Source organism: Panthera uncia, chromosome D1 (genome assembly GCF_023721935.1).
Source record: "Panthera uncia isolate 11264 chromosome D1, Puncia_PCG_1.0, whole genome shotgun sequence".
NCBI classification, from domain to species: domain Eukaryota; kingdom Metazoa; phylum Chordata; class Mammalia; order Carnivora; family Felidae; genus Panthera; species Panthera uncia.
The window spans coordinates 38,752,575-38,766,503 of record NC_064808.1 but is presented as its reverse complement, the minus strand read 5'-3'; the positions used below and the strand labels follow the sequence as shown (position 1 = coordinate 38,766,503).

Below are 13,929 nucleotides of genomic sequence, written 5' to 3'. Positions count from 1 at the left end.
TGTGTTTCTGCACAAATTCAGAACCTGCCAGAGGAAAACTCTCTAATTAACCTACAGGGACTAACTCAGCTAGTAATTACCCCTATTATTTTTAATTGTATTTTATAAGGTGCCTTTCATCCAAGATCTCAAAGGGCTTCTCAAACATTCATTAGCGGAGCCCCACCCCCTCCCGTGTGGATATGAAAGGCAGAGACTGATTTTAATGTCAGAAAGAAGAGGTGGGGGCAGAGAGAAGGGGACTGAGATCCTGGGAGCAATTTCGCCTCTGAGTTCAAAGGAGAGAAGAGACATATGCCAGAGAAATGCTCACCTTCTGAAGGAATTCAAGGACTCTTCCTGGAAGAGCAGGTGGATTAGGAAATGCTCCTTCTTTTTAAAAGATCACCTTCTGTCTGCTAGGCACCTAGGAGAGGGCAGATCAGTTTCGGTTCAGTTACATTTACTTCATTTCACTTTTCTGATCAGTTTCCTGAGCGCTGGTCCCCAGCACAGAGGTCTGTGCTTGGGGATGGAAGAGTATAAATGGGGCAAGGGTTCCAGAGTGTACCCACTACAGGTGTGGGCACATTGGTGCAAGAGAGTCTGGGTTGGCTGCCTTAAATGAATGGCTGAGGCCAAAGGTCTCAGCATGTGGCCAGCTGCCTCCCCACTACCTCCCTGGCAGTCGGTGGAGGGAACATGAGTCTGGGTCCCTACGCTAAGTCCTGGGATCTGACTGACAAATGACACAGAAGGACCAGTTTGAATAGCTCATCATGGGGGCCACTGCTCTCCTTCCCTCCCTACTCCCTTGCACCATAAACAAGCCACCTGGGGTACTTGTACTGAGTCCCTCTCATCTCCATTCCAGTGAGTAGATGGAAGAGATCACTGTGCAGCATGAGCAGCTTCACTCTCCCAGGGTTGGGTGAGGGCTCTATAGTCTTCCTTCCGGTCTGTGAGCTCCTGGAGGACAGAGCCCTGCCTGCCTACTCACCAATTTCCTTAGCACGCATTCCGGGTGCAGAGTCATAGATGATCAGCACATGTTTGTTGACCAACACAGAGCAGACCATGAAGCTGCCACCCTGTTTCTGGCCTTGCAAGATGGTCTAATGGAGGCCAGAGAAGGATCCTTTCTCTCCCTGGCTTGCAGATGGCTAGATCCAAGGGACAGCCAGGGCCACGCAACCCCAATGATTTTAGAAGCCCAGAACGGAAGACATGGTTAAGCTGTGGGTGAGGGTGCCAGTGATGTGGTGACCCCGGGCCTCAGGGTGAGATGGTGGGGGAAGCCAGGCACATGATGTGAGGCAGCAAAGAGGAGGACTGACTTGGCTGCTAGGAGCATGGGGATCTTTTAGCAAGAAAGTTGGGACTTATGGGGTAAGGCTTCCAATCATTCACTGACGGGAGCTCCAAGGGCCCATGACAGGTTCTCTCAGGTGATACAGCCTGGAGGGATAGGCGTGACCTAGGAGAAGGGAGAGGATTGGCCTGGCCCACAAGGAACCCAGCAGTTTTGTTTTGGAGATTAGATTAGATTTACATACAGAACTATTAGAGAACAATGCAAGGAGATTTATCACTGACTCGATTGGGAGTTTCCCATGTAGACAGAGTCTTATTCGTTGCCACATTTATTTGCTGGGCCTGGCGAAGTTGTAGGTACTTTTGACCGCTCCGGATACACTTGACGTTTAGTCAGATGGCATGAAAGGTTAAATGGCCTAGATGAGAAAAAGGAGGAGCCTGGAGGCCTAGATGCTGGGGAAGGCTTTAAGAGGAGGAGCAGCCATGGTGGTTACTAAGAAACGATAAGTGAGAAGAATAACCACCCACCTTGTCAAAGGGCTTTCCCATCACATAAAGCCTGTGCCGTGAGGACAATCAGGGGAATGTAGTTACCTGGTGAGAGGACATCTCGCTGGGTTTTGCCTGCCCAGTCCAGTGTCCATTCCCTTATCTCCTGGGAATGGGGAATACCACCTTGCTGTCGCTCTCAGTCCGTGTGTTTCATTGGGGCTGCCCTCACCTCTAGACGCAGACCCAGACAGTCAGTGCTGCACCCTCCTGGCCATAGAATTTGCCCAGAGATGACCCCATGACGCAACCTGGGCCAGTGAGGACTCTCTTGAGGACTTTTTGTAGAACTCGTAGGGGCAAGGCACTCTTTCCTTTGGTGTTGCAAAGCTAGAAGAACGTAAGCATGGAGCTCCTGGTTGTGAAACTGGCTACCAGGTGGAGGCAAGACCATTTGCAGAGGAAGCTGGAAGAAACCAGAGCTGCAAGACACATGGGACTTTGGTACTCTTGATAATTTCTCGGATATATAAATCACCACATTTCTTTTTGAATTTCCTCTTAAGCCACTTGGATTAAGGTTTCTGTCACTTGTAACTGAAAAACTCCTGGCTCATATGCCCATTTGGTGAGTGATATTGTGAACCATATCCTAGGTTCACATCCATCCATCATCCCTCAATCTGTCACCCATCCATCCTCTACCCATCTACCCATCTATCCATCCATCATCATCCACCAGCGCATCCATCCATCCATCCATCCATCCATCAATTCGATACACATATATTTAATGAATAAGGCAGTTGCACAATGCATTTTTATGAATTAACACATGGCTAATTTGTCACGATATATCTGATGACAAAGATACATCCACCTCCCTTTAATCCTAGTGGAGATTGGTCAACAAAGTGCAAACCAAGTTCTGAATTGAGAACTTGGAATTCAGTCAGGGACTCAGTCCCCCAAGGCAATGCCGAGTTTCATCAGTGTCATCAGCACACCGCCAGACGTGACCCTCCTTCTGCTAAACGTGATTCAGTCACGCCGGTGCCACAGACCAAACAAGAAAGTCCAGAACGTCACTGACAAGCATGTGGGTTTTCCTGTTGGAGCTGATGGCAATATTTTGAGCTCTGTGATGTCAGTGTGAATTACCTGCTCTAGCCTCACTTTTGTTCCTTGTACCACAGTGGCCACGTTGAGTACAGAGCTGCCCAAGAACCACGAAGACAAGTGCCAGCTCTTTAAGGATGCCTCTGTAACACTCAAGAGTTGGGACACATAGAAGTAAATCAATTTCTATCTTGAACTCCTGTTTTCCAAGGAAAACTGCAACTCAGAGAAGAGGAAATGTGCTCAAAGAACAAGGGCACATAAAAAATTACAAGGAGAGACTAGATCCAAACTCATGACTCCCAATCTGGTGCTTTTCCTACTATGCCACTCTCCCTCCTTGGTCTACATTCCAAAGCAGGTGGAATTCGTCTCAAAAGGCTCACTTCCTCTTTGATCAGTTACTGGTATTAGTAGGTCAGGAAATACTGCAAACACTAGACCACATTTCAAAGACTTTTTCACACCGTCTGCTATCATCTGCTTGTGGACCATTTGGCACAAGAAGGATGGATGGTAATGGTGATCACAGAATTGGGAAAGGATCTTAAAAGACCAGTTGCCCAGCCCCCTTCAGATGTTTGGATTCCCTCTATAGTACCTGGTGATCCACCTGTCAGATTTGCAGGTGGCAGAGTTGGGGAGAAAGAGCTGTGCTCTCAGTCCCCTCTACCGACTCCTCCAGGACACCAATCCATCGATGGCCTCCTCTACCCCTCTCTAAAACCTTCAGTCTCTTTCTCTTCCACTCCTTCCCCTTGGTTAACAAATATTTTGGATCTCCTTCTCTTAAAGTAACAAAACTAATAAACAAGCAATTATTCATCTTTCAGTGTTGCCAGATGTCTTGAGATCTTCTTGTTTTTCTCTGTTCTTCCACCAAATTTCTTGACTCATTTATGTTTGCTGTCCGTACTTCATGATCCACCCACTTCTTTAATTTTTTTTTAAAGGTTTATTCATTTTTCAGAGACAGAGAGACACAGCATGAACAGGGGAGGGGCAGAGAGAGAGGGAGACACAGAATCCAAAACAGGCTCCGAGCTGTCAGCACAGAGCCCAAAGCGGGGCCCAAACTCATGGACGCCGAGATCAAGACCTGAGCCGAAGTCGGACGCTCAACTGACTGAGCTACCCAGGCGCCCCCACTTCTTAACTTTTGGCAGCCTGACTTCTTTCAGAGGTTACCAATGATGTCTTAATTATGAAATCTGGTGTGTTTTTTTAACCTTAAATTTTTAAATATCCTTTGTATTATTGGAGATGTTGGTCACCCAGTATTCAATCTCCCTTGATACAATATTGCCCTGATTCTCTTTCTTCCCTTTGCACATTCTTCTGATTCTTCTGATTATATCTCTGTTTTCACTTCCTTGGCTCATTTGTTTTATGTTTCTCCCCCAGCAACCTTGTCCATCCATTGGTAGCTCTGTCCTTTCAACAAATAATTGAGTGCAAGGTGCTGGAAATGGAGATTCAAAGATGGATCACAATCCTTCTTGATCTCAGTGAGCTTACTTTCTATTGATAGAGACAGGTAAATTCATCTTCACACCAGGTGATGACAAATGCTGGACCAGTTACTTCACAGATTCAAGGAAATGGAGCACCAAGAGTAGAAAAGGACCTTGGAGATCACCTTGTCAATTCCTGCATTTTACAGAAGAGGAAACTGGTTTCAGAAGAGGAGACATTGGGAGAGGAAATCAGTTGCCTTAGGTTCTACAGAGAGCTGGCAGAATAGCAAAGAATAGACCTGAAGTCCTTTAAAATGTATCCTTGCCAGAGAATGGCCAAAGGTGACTTTTCTGGTGAGGTGGGAAGGTATTAGGATACAGAAAGGTATTTGGAGTTTTCTCTGAGATATGAATGCATTTCACTGAGATTTTTCTGCAACTGAAGACCCATCATTGGAACCTACATCTTCTTTCAAATACTCCAGCAAGAAGCCATATAGTAGGGATCCCAGAATTGGAGTTTCTTTATGAAAGGAAGAAAAATGATACTTACTGAACACTTAATATGAGTCACAAAACTAAGGTCCAGAACTGACTCAGATCAATTTTGAAGTAAAACCAGGACTGCAGCTCAGATTTCCTGTCCCTCGTCTATTGTTCTTTTCATGAAGCTAACAGCCATAAGCTGACTGCCATAGCTAGAATGTTAGGCTATCACCTGCCCAGGAAAGAGAGGGAAATGAATGGCTGTGGGCATTCTGAATGTGGGAACCCCCTGCAAGCCCACTGCATGCATTTGGGTAAGAACCTGCCCCCATCATTGTCTTCAGACAGAGATCGTGGGCATCCAACCTGTGCTTAGAAGGGCCCCATGTTTGATTTAATGTTGCCACTTGAATTTCTTAATAATTTGTAAGCAATGGAGTCCCACATGTGGGTCTCACTCATACAAATAGCTCACTGTTCTCTCTGTCCTTATCCCCCTAGGAGGGACCATTGGAAAGACTGCCTGAAGGTCAGCTAAAACTATGCCAGCTAGGTGTTTCTCTGCATTCCATGGACCACTCCTGGGAAGGGTTTTATCCTCTAGACATCATGAAGCTCTGTCTTCCTGGGTCACAGCAGAGTGTGGATTCATCTGTCTAGCTTTGGCAGGTCAGAAAGCAAAGTAACAACCACTTCAATCATTTCCTTCTCTGGTTCGAGAGCCCTTGGCAGCTCCCAGCATAGAGGAGACTCCAGTTCTCTATAGCTGGCATCCCAATATGGCTCCAACTTACCTTTGCGGCATTTTCTCTCAGTGCTCACATATATAGAGTCTTGGCTTAGCCCACAGTATCTACTTTTCTTCCCCCAGGCCCACCTTAGACCCTTTGGCCTCTACCTTATTTCTCCTTTTCCATTCTAGTGCACTGCCTTATTCTCTTCAGCTGATTTTTTTCTCCCATTCTTCAAGGCCCAGCTGTGGCCCCATCTCCTCTGTCAAAGGTCTTCTCTGGCTGCCCATTCTATATCCTCTCTCCCAACAAAGCTACATGGTTTCTGAAGACAGAGCCAGTGTCCCACATCTGTTTTCTTCACCAAGCCACACACCCAACAGTGGTCAGTGAATTGTTGCTGGTGCCTTGATTCTCAAGAGAGGAGAAAAGGAAGGAAATCTGTTTCCAGGTGAGGCTGGGTCATGTGCTCTCAGACTCAGTTTGCCTGCTATTGGAGGTGAGCCAGCCAAGCCCTCATTAAGCTGTTTCCCTGACTGAGGCTCTGGGCCCAGGCCTGACCCAGTGCCCAGGTTTACCACAGACCTCACTGGGTGATAGAGGCTCAAATGTTCAAGGAGGGAGTCAACGTTCTCAACAAGGGCAGAAGTGTGTGGGGATGTCAGGGTAGAATGACCACGCTCCAGAAGGTGATGCTGACTGTCTTCTGGCTGACCAGACTCTGTATCCAGAGTTTGGGTACCTCATGATTAAATAAAAGGCGGGAGGTGGAAGGACTACCAGAAAGAAGAGGGGTTGAGAACCCTTGCCAAATGGGAAGTGGTGGTAGGAACTAGGCATGAGGAAGTGGGAGAAAAGAGAGTTTGAGAGGGGGCGCCTGGATGGCTCCTTCCGTTAAGAGTCTGACTCTTGATTTCGGGTCAGGTCATGAGCTCATGGTTTGTGAGATGGGAGCCCCCTCATCAGGCTCCACACTGTGTGGGATTCTCTCTCTCTTTCCTCTCTCTTTCCCCCCCCCCCCCCCCCCCGCCAAATGGTATGCTTGCTCTCTCTCTCTCTCTCCCCCTCTCTGTCTCTCAGAAATAAACTTTAAAACAAACAAACAAACAAAAGAAAGCTTGAGAGAATGTGACCCACGTCTTTAAAACGGTCAAAGAGGGGGGTGCCTGGGTGGCTCAGTCAGTTAAGCATATGACTCTTCATTTCTCCTCAGGTTATGACCTCACAGACTGTGAGTTGGGCCCCAGTTGGGCTCTGCACTGACAGGGTGGAGCCTGCTTGGGATTCTCTCTCTCTCTCTCTCTCTCTCTCTCTCTGCCCCTCCCCTGTACTCTAAATACATACATACATACATACATACATAAATAAAATGGTCAAAGGGCTGCCATAGACTCTTAGAGATGGACTTGTTCTGTGTGGCCCCTCAGGGCTGAAGTTGGACCAGGACAGAAAAGTTACAGGGAAGCAGAGGTCTGCTCAAGCAGGACTATCAAACATGGGAGGGTCTCAAGGGGGAGGGAATACTGAGTTGGCTCTCCTGGCTGGGAGTGTCCACACAAAGTTTCCTCCTCAACCCGCCCTCAACTCAGCCGCTTACTTCTTGTGCTTCTCCGTACAACTCTTTTCCCTCATCTTTCGAAGTGATCTTTAAAACCTCATCTTCAGTGCTTAAGCCTCAGATCCCACTTTGATGTAAATGCACCGCGCCTATTCTGGTCTTAGCATCTCTTGCAACAGTTGCCTAAAAATTGCCCCCGCCAGCCGCCTGCTTCCATGTTGCCGACTGAGACTTCTAAAAGACAAATATGCGTCCATTACACTCCTGTTATACTCTTTTCTGTGGATTTCTGGTATCCTCATGAAATGGGTGGATCCCTTACTGGGACTTTCAAGGCCCTGCATGGTCTGACCAGGGCAGCTTCTTCCCTTGTGCCTTACACACCGGCAACACTGATGCATTAGATCCGTGCCCTACGACACTCACGCCCACCCCTGGGCCATTGCACATGCTGTCCCCCTTCACCTGGAAGACTCTTCTTTCTTACTACCACGCCCATCCCACCAATTCCATTCTACCTGCTGTTCATTTTTTAGGTCTCAAATTCAGCGTCACTTCTTCCAGGAAGCACTGTCGGGCTCCCCAAGTCTAGGTTAGATGTCCCTGCCACATATTACCTCTGCATCATTTCACTAGCTTTTAGCATACAGTATTGTGCATGTATATATAATTACCTACACTCCACTCCCCTCCCCCACCAAAGGGCAGGCACCCATCTGTTTTGTTCACTCTGCATCTTTATTGCCTAGTTCCTAACACATGGTAGCTACTCCATCTACATTTGTTGAATGAATGGTTGTCCTTTCCAAGAGGCCATAGGAGGAATTTCCTACTTTGGGCCCTTTCCACCTCTGGGACCATGCTTCTAGAAGACACACTTTTCCTGCTCTTACACATAATATGCTATCATGTACAACAGGAATTTCCAATGTTTATTTCCTCCTTCAAACAAAAGTATGTTCTAGGCTGTGATGCCAAGTGTAGCAGGACTCTCCTCAGGGATCCAGTATGAATGGTATTTGGTTGCACAACACAGTTTCAGAAGACTCAATGGTAGAATGTTTGGTTTCCATAGGATCAAGCTCCCTAGCCACACACAGGAGGTGATTAATTTCCTGCAAGGGATTGTGTTCCGACATCCCACCTCTATGGGTATCATCTTACTTTTGTGACTCCTGTAAAACCTGGTGCTATTTCACTTGGCAGAAACAAATAGAACATCAATAGCCAATAAAATGAACCTGGGCCTACACCTCACACGTCATACAAAAATAAACCCAGAATGGATCACAGATCTAAATGTAAAATGTAAAACCATAACACTCTTAGAAGAGACCACAGGGAACAAACCTTCATCAGCTAATAGGAGAAGAGCTGAGATGTGGTACCAAAAACAAAATCCATAAAAGAAAAGAAACTAACTGGATTTGGTTAAAATGAAAAACTTATGCTCTGTGAAAGACTCAGTTAACAGATGAGATAATAAGCATGAACTTGGAGAAAATATTTGCAAATCACGCATCTGACAAAAGACTAGTTTTCAGCTTAAAGATCATTCTAAGCAATTCATTTAGAAAATGAGCCAAAGGATTTGGACACTTCACTAAAGAAGACCTACAGATGGCTCATAAACACATGAAAAGATTTCAACATCACAGATTATTTGGGAAATGCATAAAGTTAAAACCACAGTGAGGGGCGCCTGGGTGGCTCAGTCTGTTAAGCGTCCTACTCTTGGTCTCAGGGTCATTAGGCACCCATTGGGCTCCACGCAGAGTGTAAAGTCTAATTAAGAACTCCCCCCCCCCTTCCACAATGAGATACCACTAGACACTCATTAGAATGGCTAAAATAAAATTTAAAAAAACTCATAAAATAGTTTTATGTGACAAGGATGCATAGAAAGTGGGTCTTGCAAATGTTCTTGGTGGGCACGGAAAATGGTACGGCCATTCGGGAAACCTGGCAATTTCGTTGAAAGTTTAACATATACTTGCTATAGGCCCCACGAATCTCAATCCTGGACATTTATTTCAGAGAAATTAAAAACTTATGTTCACACAAAACGTTCATAGTGCCCTTTTGCCCACACAAACTCATTGCACATAGAATATTTGCAGAACACGTTCACACACAATGTCTTATCCACAAATGTTCGTAGCAGCTTTATCTGTAATAGCCCCAAACTGGAAATAATCCGGATGTCCTTTGATGGGTGAAGGTTGAACAATCTGTGGTATGTCCACACCATGGAACACTCCCAGGGCAGAAAAAGGGAACAATTCTCAACACATGCAGCCACCTGGGTATCTCTTAAGGGTATTATACCAAGTGAAAAAAGCTGATCTTAAAAGGTTAGATATTATATCATTTCATTTATAAAACATTTCTCCAATTGACAAAATTACAGGGATGAAGAAGAGATAAGTGATTGCCAGGGGCTTGGGAGGGGGCAGGGGAGAAGCAGCTTGACTGTAAAGGGGAAAGCACCCCTGCTTTGTGGTGATGGGCAGTTCTGTGCCTTGCCTGTGGCAGCTGTTATAGATTGTTATACAAATTACACAATACAAAGATGTACCAGAAAAAGGTGCACGCAGAAACCGATGATGCTATTATGCCAATCAATTGATAATACATTACAGGCATGTAAAAAGTCACCATGGCAGGTAGCTGGGTGATGAGCACATGAGACCTCTCTATACTATTTTTGCAACTTCTTGTGAGTCTATACCTATTTCAAAACAAAAAGGATGAAAAACAGGCTGGGAAGGAAGAGGCAAAGGAACCTCATGCTTGTTAAACATCTAGCTTGTGCTGAGTGACTTCAGCTTGTTCATTTATTTGATGCATTCTGTACACCAGTACAAAAGTAAACAAATGGTTATTGCCTTTTTGATATTTATAGTCCAGCTCAGGAAGATTAAGTGACTTGCCCAAGATCACATACTGGTAAGTGATGGAATTGGGGTTGAACCTATGGCCCTTGACCTCAAAGCCAGGGCTGCCTCCAAAAATTTTTAAGTACCATGTGGCCATCATGTGTTTACTGGTTTTGTCATTTACCCATGACAAAAAAAAGAAAAGAAAAGAAAACAAAAAAAACTGTCTGCAAAGCATTTATATTGGGAAGTGATTATTAATCAAAACTCTAGAGGGTGTTTTTACTCTGTTAGAGGGTTTGTTACAAAAGACATTGAGTCATGGAGAAATTAATCTGTGTCATCTTTTTTTGTTGTTAAGGACTCAATAGCAAACACAGAGAAAGAAGGGGAGTTAAAAAAAAGAAAATAAAGGTAAATATCCCTTTCTTCTCCTAGGAATTTCCCTCAGGTGTTCTGTTCTCAATTCTGGGCTCCTCTAACTTGGATGGCTGTGGGGAGGCGATGGCTTTTCTATTTCAGCTCCAAGATGTAGGGGGAAGGTAGATGGGTCCATAAGAGAGGGGCTAGAGGCTTTGAGGGAGCAAAAGTAAGGAGTGTGGCTCAGCCTGGAAGAGCTGGACGACAGGATTGGGATAAGAAGGAGCGCTAGAAGCCCCTGAACCCCTCTTCCCACCTCCCCGGGGGTAGCAGGATTTCTGAGAGGGGAGGAGGACTATGGGGCTGCCTGTGTACTAAACACAAAGCACTATGCCCTTGGAGCCACGTGATGGCCCGGTGGCCAAGTGTGCCTGAGATGGCATGGGTGCCACCAGTGGAGCCACCACCTTGAAACGGATTGTTCACATGCTGGCTTGGCCATCAGCGTCCGTATGGCCCCATGAGAATCTAGGTACTTCCTCAGCTTTCCTGGACTGTGCAAGGTCAAAATTCATGCACAGTCACAAGAGACAGGGCACAACCTTCCAAATGCCCAAGGTCCTATCTCCTGACTCTGCCAACCAGGCAGGTGGGAACTGAGCAAGATTTGAGTTGACTTAGAAAAATTTAAAAGGTGATGCTTCTCCTGTTTGGGTCTTACGGGTTACACTGATGTGTGTGTGTGTGATTAGGAGAGAAAGGGGGGCATGTGTCACGCATTTAAGTCAGCACTTGCTCTGCTGGGATGTATCAATTACACAAAATGACAGATCGACCAATGTATTGACTGAATTTTAGCACAAGTGCCCTTTAAGTTGAATTGGTTTAAACATCCGTGTTCAAGAACCCTCATGTGGTGGAGCCAGGATGTGAATTCGGGTCTAGCCGATTTCAAAGCCCGTTCTTCCGCCTTAGATAAAGTTAACTCAGCAAATAGTGCCTGGAATGGGATTGTCATTGGGGCTCTAAACCCACATGGAGAGATGCCTGCCGCTTCTCCTGACAGCAGACCAGAAGCATAGGTGTTACCCAGCCTCACCTCTGCTCCTCTGCATGTCCCTGTGTCAGCCACAGCTGGACTGAATGAGATGACAACTCTGATTTGCTTTCGTCCATGACCCCTCCTTGACCGTCCATTCCAAAAGAGCCTGAATGTTTTCTCTTTGTGGCGCATCTAACTTCCATCTCCCCAGAATGTCCTCGCACAATTAAGAATCCTATTGTCAAGGGCAGGACAGCAAACCTGTCAGGTTTTCTTGTCTGTCCCCTGGTCCCAGCCTCTCCAGCATTGGAGTAGAGTGTATCATGCAAACGTGTTGAAATGAGAACAAATTTTTGTTTCCATTTGGTCATTGTTGTTGTTTTTTACACACAAGACATTGAACAACTTTACTCTAATTTTAAGATAAGTTATTGCTAAAAAACAGAATTCAGCCTAGTAAACTTAAAGAGCTAATTGGCTTTATTAAACAATTCATGAATTGGGAAGCCTCCCATCCAGCAAGTAGAGGGGAGCTCCAAAGGTCTGCAGAAAGGGAAAGGTTTTTAAAAGTAGGACAAGGAAGTCATAAACAGAAAAAGGAGTATTTCAGGTGGGGTCACCTTCATCTGGGGACATAGGGTCTTTGTAGGCCTTCCTTTCGGGGATAGAGAGGTCTCACATGACAACAAGATTACCTTGTTGGTACTGGACAGAAAATTCCTGACTGACCAGTTAAGACTACATTTCTGGGGAAGGTTACAAGTGCGATTAATTTAGGTATGAAGCCTCGGTTTGGTGACTTGGCCTAAGAAACACCGTTTTGGGCCTGTGATTTTCTTTTTAACATTATTATAGTCAGAAGTTGGTTTTCAACAATTATTTCTGTAAGTCAAGAATGAAGAATTATTTAAAAGTGTCTATGGAAAGAACATCATATTTATAAAACAATAAAGATCGTGGGTTTTTCTTTCTTACATAAGGAAGTCGTGCCCATCTTTGTGCAAGGCTGTATCTGTTAGTGGATGACCTTTAGCAACTTACAGTAACCTGTGTGAGTGACAGTAACGCGAGGTGCTCAGAACTGTTGCCCTCTGTTTTGCACCCTGATTCTGATCTGGCTTATTCAGGGCCCCTCAGCTTGTGTCATCTGGGAGTCTCCATCCCTCCTCCCCAGGCCTGCTCTGCCTGAGTCCCTGTGCCCCCTTGCCATGTCAGTTAAGTGTATTGAGATGTCTGGGTGTTAATGTCGACCTGACCCTCAGGATAGGGTGAAACCAGGAAGTCAAACTCGTGATCACCATTATGCTTTGTAACAAAATAATTCTACCCGCTCCAGTCATTAGAGGAAGACAGACAAGGTCTCTCCAGGGCACCCTACAAGCATCAGCATTGTTCCCTCATCCTGAAGTTTCTCTTTCTGTTTTCCTTTCTCCAAAGAAGTGACGGCTTTATGGTATTTTCTGTTTTTAAAACAATAGACACTTTATCTCTAAAAGCATAGAAGGGCACAGGGAGTAAACATAACCTTAATCTCACTATAATCTTCCAGATATATCATTATATCCTTCCTTCTCTAGACCTATGTAGCACAAGCCTATTTATCTGATATTATTGGGACTGTACTTAGTGGGTTAAGAAAAAAAGTTAGTTGAAATAACAAATAATGGCCATAAAATATACACATACTTCAACTCTTTTAACTTAAAATGTATCAATTGTTTTTGAAGAGAGAGAGAGAGAGAGAGAGAGAGAGAGAGAGAGAGAGAGAGGGGAGGAGAGGGGCGGAGGAAGAGAGGGAGAGAATCTTAAGCAGGCTCCATGCTCAGCGTGGAGGTTGACTCGGACTTGATCCCATGACCCTGAGATCATGACCTGAGCCGAAATCAAGAGCCCAATGCTCAACCGGCTGAGCTACCCAGGTGCCCCAAAATGTATCAGTATTTTAATACAGTCTTTTATGTTACTATCACTCTGCTGAAGGGAGTTTACCTTTGTCTTTCTTATATAGACACCATCATAGTTTGTCTCAAAGTTCTTGGTTTGGCTTCTTTGAGGAAGAAAGCATTCCAAGAGCAGAATCTTGAATTTTTACGAAACACCCTCCCCCCACCCAACTACTGTAACTATGTTACTACTATGTTACTACTTCAAAGCATTCAACTTCGTTTTAAAAGTAGCTTTTTTTCTGTTTTCACTCATTTTTTTCAATTTACATAATATTTAACTATGAAATTATAATAACAAAGACATTGGAATAAAGAGGCGAGAGAACTGTAAAATTCGTAACTGCTAACCACGTGAGCTATCTGGTGGGTGCAAAAGTAGGGACTAAAAAGGTACAGCTTTCCTCTTCCTTCCAGAACCTTCGGTGAATCTGAGTGTCAGCCCTAGGGGTTTTCAGGTGGAAGGGGAGGGTTGACTCAACTGAGGAGTCAGCTATGTGGTTGGATGCCAATCAGGAGAGATCACGCCATATACACGCACAACATACAATTTATTTACAAAAGATGAG

General features: G+C 45.1%; 1 protein-coding gene across 1 annotated transcript in view; it reads right to left on the bottom strand.

The window, feature by feature from the left end:
- LOC125913389 (mas-related G-protein coupled receptor member X2-like) overlaps window positions 1–13,929 on the bottom strand; it is a 41,375-nt gene that overhangs the window by 17,697 nt on the left and 9,749 nt on the right. The window lies entirely within an intron of this gene.